Source organism: Spermophilus citellus (genome assembly GCF_964194105.1).
Source record: "Spermophilus citellus genome assembly, contig: SCAFFOLD_275, whole genome shotgun sequence".
Classification (NCBI taxonomy): Eukaryota; Metazoa; Chordata; class Mammalia; order Rodentia; family Sciuridae; genus Spermophilus; species Spermophilus citellus.
Genome location: NW_027672749.1, coordinates 321945 through 327484, shown reverse-complemented (window position 1 = coordinate 327484; position 5540 = coordinate 321945). Strand labels below are relative to the sequence as shown.

Below are 5540 nucleotides of genomic sequence, written 5' to 3'. Positions count from 1 at the left end.
CCATGGGATTAACCCCAGTTGGTGAATATAAAATATGTATAAAACATTGTGAGATTTGTTGAAGAATTTGACAAGTTTTCCCCAGAAATATTAAAATTTTTATATAAAGTAGAAGCATTCTGATGATGTAAAGAATGTGAGGCTTATTCACAATCATATAAAAATATTTATTCACACACAGCAACAAGTTTATCAATCTTATCATTACCTGATGCTAAAGGACCTGAAGATTAGAATGTGCCCTTATATGGCTAATAAAATATGGATGGTGACACATTTGAATTGTCTTTTGTAAGATCTGGAACAAATTAAATAACTCTTGGAATTGTGTGTTCCCAGTAGTTGATGTTTCAATATTTTTTGTAACTCTAACTGCAACATAAACTATCAGAATTAATTTTTATTGTCTCTTTTGCAAAATGAATTAAAGCACAAATGAGAGCTTGAAGTTCTGCTCATTATCTCCATATAAGTATGGCTATAGAAACCTGCTTTTCCTGAACTCAATTCATCAGTAAATACTGTTAGTCCTCCAACTATTGGTTAAGCACATACAATTTTGGGAAAAATAAATATAGTCGCAAGAAGAAACTGAATAATTTTATCATGAAGGTAATGGCTTTCCATTTGACCAGGGAAATTAGCAAAAACTATCTGCCAAGTATTAGAAGATGTCAAAAGCCAATCATGCTCTTCAGTAGAAAAGGGGGTAGCAATAATATTAGGCTATGACCCAACTATCTGAAAAACTCATGTTCTTCCTTTAATAACTAACTAAGCAATAAAGTCATAGAATGGAGTCAATGAATTTTGAGGAGAATGAGGTAGGCAAGGCCACTCAATTCCCAATTATTGCCACATTGCTCCTGTAGGAGTATGAACATTGGAAAATGTTAATCAATATATAGGCTTTTGTGGATTAATTCTAGTAAGCTGTGCAGTCTTCATGGCAGATTCAACCTTTGTTATGGCAATCCTTTCTTCTACCAATGGTTGATGAGAAGGTAGAGAAGTATCTCCCTGTACAATCTGAAACAAACGACACAAATCTGCAATGGCTAGTTTTAAACTTAATCACAGCCAATGAATATCACCTAGTAACTTTTAGAGATCATGTGCCTTGGGCAATTTAATGTGTTTGAGGGAGCTGCAATAATTCCCAAAGTTAAACCTAAATCTCCACGGCTCCATACTGAGAGAAGGCTCCCAAGTAATTCATGGGTGGCTCCTTGGAACTTAGTGAGGCCCTACCTCAAAATAAAACATAAAAGTGGCTGGAGATAGATCTTAGTGGTAAAGTGCTCCTGGGTAAATCCCCCAGTACAAGACAAAGCAAATTAAAAAAAAAAAACAAATAAAACAGCTGGAGGGCTGTGCACATGTCAGACAAAATCAGCTGTATCAGAAACTGTTATATAGAGGCAAGAACATTATATATACTTCCAATTACATATATTAAATTATATATATATATATATATAACATAAATGCATATTTATGATAAAAATTAAAATACATAATGCATATCAATAGAGTGGACATTCTCACAAGCTAAGTTATAAATGTATACCTGTCAAAAAAAACAGTGTACATGAAGTGAAAACTATCAGGATTAAAGGAAGAACAATTTCTCCAAAAAGGGGTGAATAATTTGTGATATCCCATTTTCAAGAATGAATGAAATGTCTAGCAAAAAGTCCATGTAAAACAAAATGACTTGAACAATAATATAACTACACTAGGTCTAGACGAATATATAGAATATTCTGCTCCAAAGAGTAGAATACAGGCGGGTGGCGGCAACCAGCCAGAGAAGAAAGAACATGGCAGGCGCAGCGGGGCCGGGACCGGCCTAGGGGCAGCGGGCGGAGATGGAGATGATTCGCTATACCCGATCGCAGTTTTAATCGACGAGCTCCGCAATGAGGATGTGCAGCTCCATCTCAACAGTATTAAGAAATTATCAACAATTGCTCTAGCACTTGGAGTAGAAAGGACCCGAACTGAACTGCTGCCATTCCTTACAGATACAATTTATGATGAAGATGAGGTACTGTTAGCTCTTGCTGAGCAGCTGGGAAATTTTACTGGGCTAGTGGGAGGTCCTGACTTTGCCCATTGTCTGCTGCCTCCTTTGGAAAGTCTGGTGACTGTGGAAGAGACTGTTGTTCGAGACAAGGCTGTGGAGTCCCTGAGGCAGATCTCCCAGGAGCATACTCCTATTGCTCTGGAAGCTCATTTTGTACCTCTGGTAAAACGCCTAGCAAGTGGGGATTGGTATACTTCTCTAACATCTGCTTGTGGTTTGTTCAGCGTTTGCTATCCCAGGGCTTCAAATGTTGTCAAGGCAGAAATTAGACAGCACTTCCGTTCCTTGTGCTCAGATGACACACCAATGGTACGACAGCTGCTGCTTCCAAATTGGGTGAATTTGCAAACGTTTTGGAATTAGACAGTGTGAAAACTGAAATTGTTCCATTGTTCACTAATCTAGCTTCAGATGAACAGGATTCAGTGCGCCTCCTAGCTGTGGAAGCTTGTGTTAGTATTGCCCAGTTATTGTCTCAGGATGACCTTGAGGCCTTGGTAATGCCTACACTTCGACAAGGAGCAGAAGATAAATCCTGGCAAGTGCGCTATATGGTAGCTGACAAATTTTCAGAGCTCCAGAAAGCAGTGGGTCCCAAAATCACCTTAAATGACCTCATCCCCGCCTTTCAGAACCTACTTAAAGACTGTGAAGCTGAAGTCCGAGCAGCTGCTGCCCACAAAGTAAAAGAACTTTGTGAGAACTTGCCCATTGAAGGTAGAGAGACCATAATTATGAATCAAGTTCTACCCTATATAAAGGAATTAGTATCTGATACCAATCAACATGTCAAATCAGCTCTAGCTTCTGTAATTATGAGATTGTCTACCATTTTGGGCAAAGAAAATACAATTGAACATCTTCTACCTCTTTTTTTAGCTCAGTTAAAGGATGAGTGTCCTGAAGTTCGTTTGAATATCATCTCCAATTTGGATTGTGTAAATGAAGTGATTGGAATCCGTCAGCTCTCTCAGTCTCTCCTTCCTGCCATAGTGGAACTGGCTGAAGATGCCAAATGGCGGGTCCAGTTGGCCATCATTGAGTATATGCCACTGCTGGCAGGCCAGCTGGGTGTGGAATTTTTTGATGAGAAGCTGAATTCTTTATGTATGGCCTGGCTTGTGGATCATGTATATGCCATTCGAGAAGCTGCTACCAACAACCTCATGAAGTTAGTTCAGAAGTTTGGTACAGAATGGGCCCAAAATACCATCGTTCCTAAACTGTTAGTAATGGTGAATGATCCTAATTACTTGCATAGAATGACCACTTTATTCTGCATTAATGCACTGTCTGAAGCATGTGGTCAGGAAATAACCACTAAGCAAATGCTGCCCATCGTATTAAAAATGGCAGGAGATCAAGTAGCAAATGTTCATTTCAATGTGGCCAAATCGCTACAAAAAATTGGACCAATTCTTGATACCAATGCTTTGCAGGGAGAAGTTAAGCCAGTATTACAGAAGTTAGGTCAGGATGAAGACATGGATGTCAAATATTTTGCACAGGAAGCTATAAGTGTTCTTGCATTGGCATAATGAGGAACAGGAGGGAAAAGCCTTTACTAAATTCTTATCACATATTTCTAGTCAATGTTTCCTTAAACTGGGTGGAGAAAAAAAATGGAAAACCTTCAAGATCTCATCCAAGCAAATGGCAGCAACTTAGAAGAAATCAAATTTCAGTGACTTTTTTCTAAAGATGAATGGGATTGTTTTTTCACTCATCTCTTTGTTGATATAATTATTTAAGCCATTCTTATTGACCAATTCCTGATACTCTGTATAGTCATCTCTTGATTGTCTACTGTTGTTGTGTCCCCGTCTCCCCCCTCCCCCCAAATCTGGGCTTCTGCATCTCATGTTGAATCAGGCCCCAGCCACTTTAAATATTCTGGAAAAAGGCTGGATGGGTTTGGATTCAGACATGAAGTGGAGTGATTCTTTTAGTGTTTACATATATGTGTATACCCTCCACCTTTCTAATTTAAATGTACATGTTTTAGAATAATTTACAAACTCTCTATTGGGAGATAGATTGAAATTTGAATGTAGTAAAAGCCACATTTTCCTAGATTATGATGGTCTGCATCAATGTCTTACATGAAAGGGGAATGTGGAGGCTCAGGGTTAATGTATTTGGTTGTTTTGATTTTTATTTCCTTGATTTTGACTGTAATCATGTCATTTAGAAACCTAGTGTGGATGTATCTTGCTGCTAACGTGATGTTGAAACTTAACAATTTCAACAGCTCACCACTGTGACTGCCTTGAAAGATTTTTCTCTTTCCTGAGAAACTAACTTTAGTGCCTCCTAATAAGCAGTAGTTCTACTGTTTGATTTCAATATTACAGTTTTGTCTTTCAAATTAGTGTAGGAACCACTACTATGATACTGTGTGGATTTCCTGCTGTTTACCTGGTTCTGCTTCCAGCAGTATTAGCATCCCATTCTTTGTCTATAGTAGCTTTCCAAACTGAAGTTTCATTGCTAATTTTTTTGGTGTGGGTGATGCTAGAATCTTTTTTGAAATGTTTGTTTTTCTACTTTTACAGTAAAGCCCTATTAATTCATTCTAGAGTTGAAGATAATGGGTTAAGCTGAAGAAGTATTTGCTGAACAAATTCATAGTATGGAAGGAAACTTGTTTGAACTACTTAAACAGTTTTAAAGCTCTCTTTAGAAAACACCCATTTACCAATTGACATGCCAGTTACCAACAAGTCACTCTTTTCAGTTATATCACATACCTTCCATAGGATCTCTGATAGGTCACACACAGATAAATTCAATATACTTTTTGTCCTTGAAATATATACATTTATGTTTCATGGAGAATTTAAATATTTTTCTAGTAAATTTATTTACATTTTTCACCTAATCAAACTTACTTTGTCTCTAATAAGTTTTAGTTACTGAGGTTTTACTGTAACTTATTTTTCTCTGAGTGCATCTTGCTAAAGTAGTTTGGTATTTCTAGTTTTCCTTTTTGAATTGTTGATTTCATTCACAAGCTCTTTTAAATCTTGTGAGCCCTGTTCTGTTTTGTGAAGACCCAAGAACTATAAAATTTTGTACTTTATAACTATTACATGAAACCAATTTTGACTGAATATTTTCAAATTATCTTACCTTAGGAAAACAGAACAGAATTTATATCAGAAATTATCTGTCTGCATTTTATACTGCCAAGTGACCTTATAACAAGATTCCATTTTATGTGTTCTGGTGTCATGGATTAAATATTTTCCTAAGCAAAAATCTTTTTCTGCATTCACATTTTAATATTGTAAACTGTTACGTTATAAACATTTTAATAAAAAAAGAAAAAAAACAGAGTAGAATACACATTTTACTCCAGTGTGTAGGAAACATAGTGCAGAACTTGTCATTTTAAAGCCATAAAAATGTCAATAAATCTAAAAGCATTGAAATCAGGACAAGTATCTTT

The 5540-nt window shown here is 36.6% G+C and overlaps 1 pseudogene across 1 annotated transcript; it reads left to right on the top strand.

Annotated features, from left to right (window-relative positions):
- Positions 1 to 1823: 1823 nt before the first annotated feature.
- Positions 1824 to 5031, top strand: LOC308640654 (serine/threonine-protein phosphatase 2A 65 kDa regulatory subunit A beta isoform-like; annotated as a pseudogene). The gene has a single exon. The product of its transcript is annotated as a serine/threonine-protein phosphatase 2A 65 kDa regulatory subunit A beta isoform-like (transcript).
- The last annotated feature ends 509 nt before the right edge of the window (positions 5032 to 5540 follow it).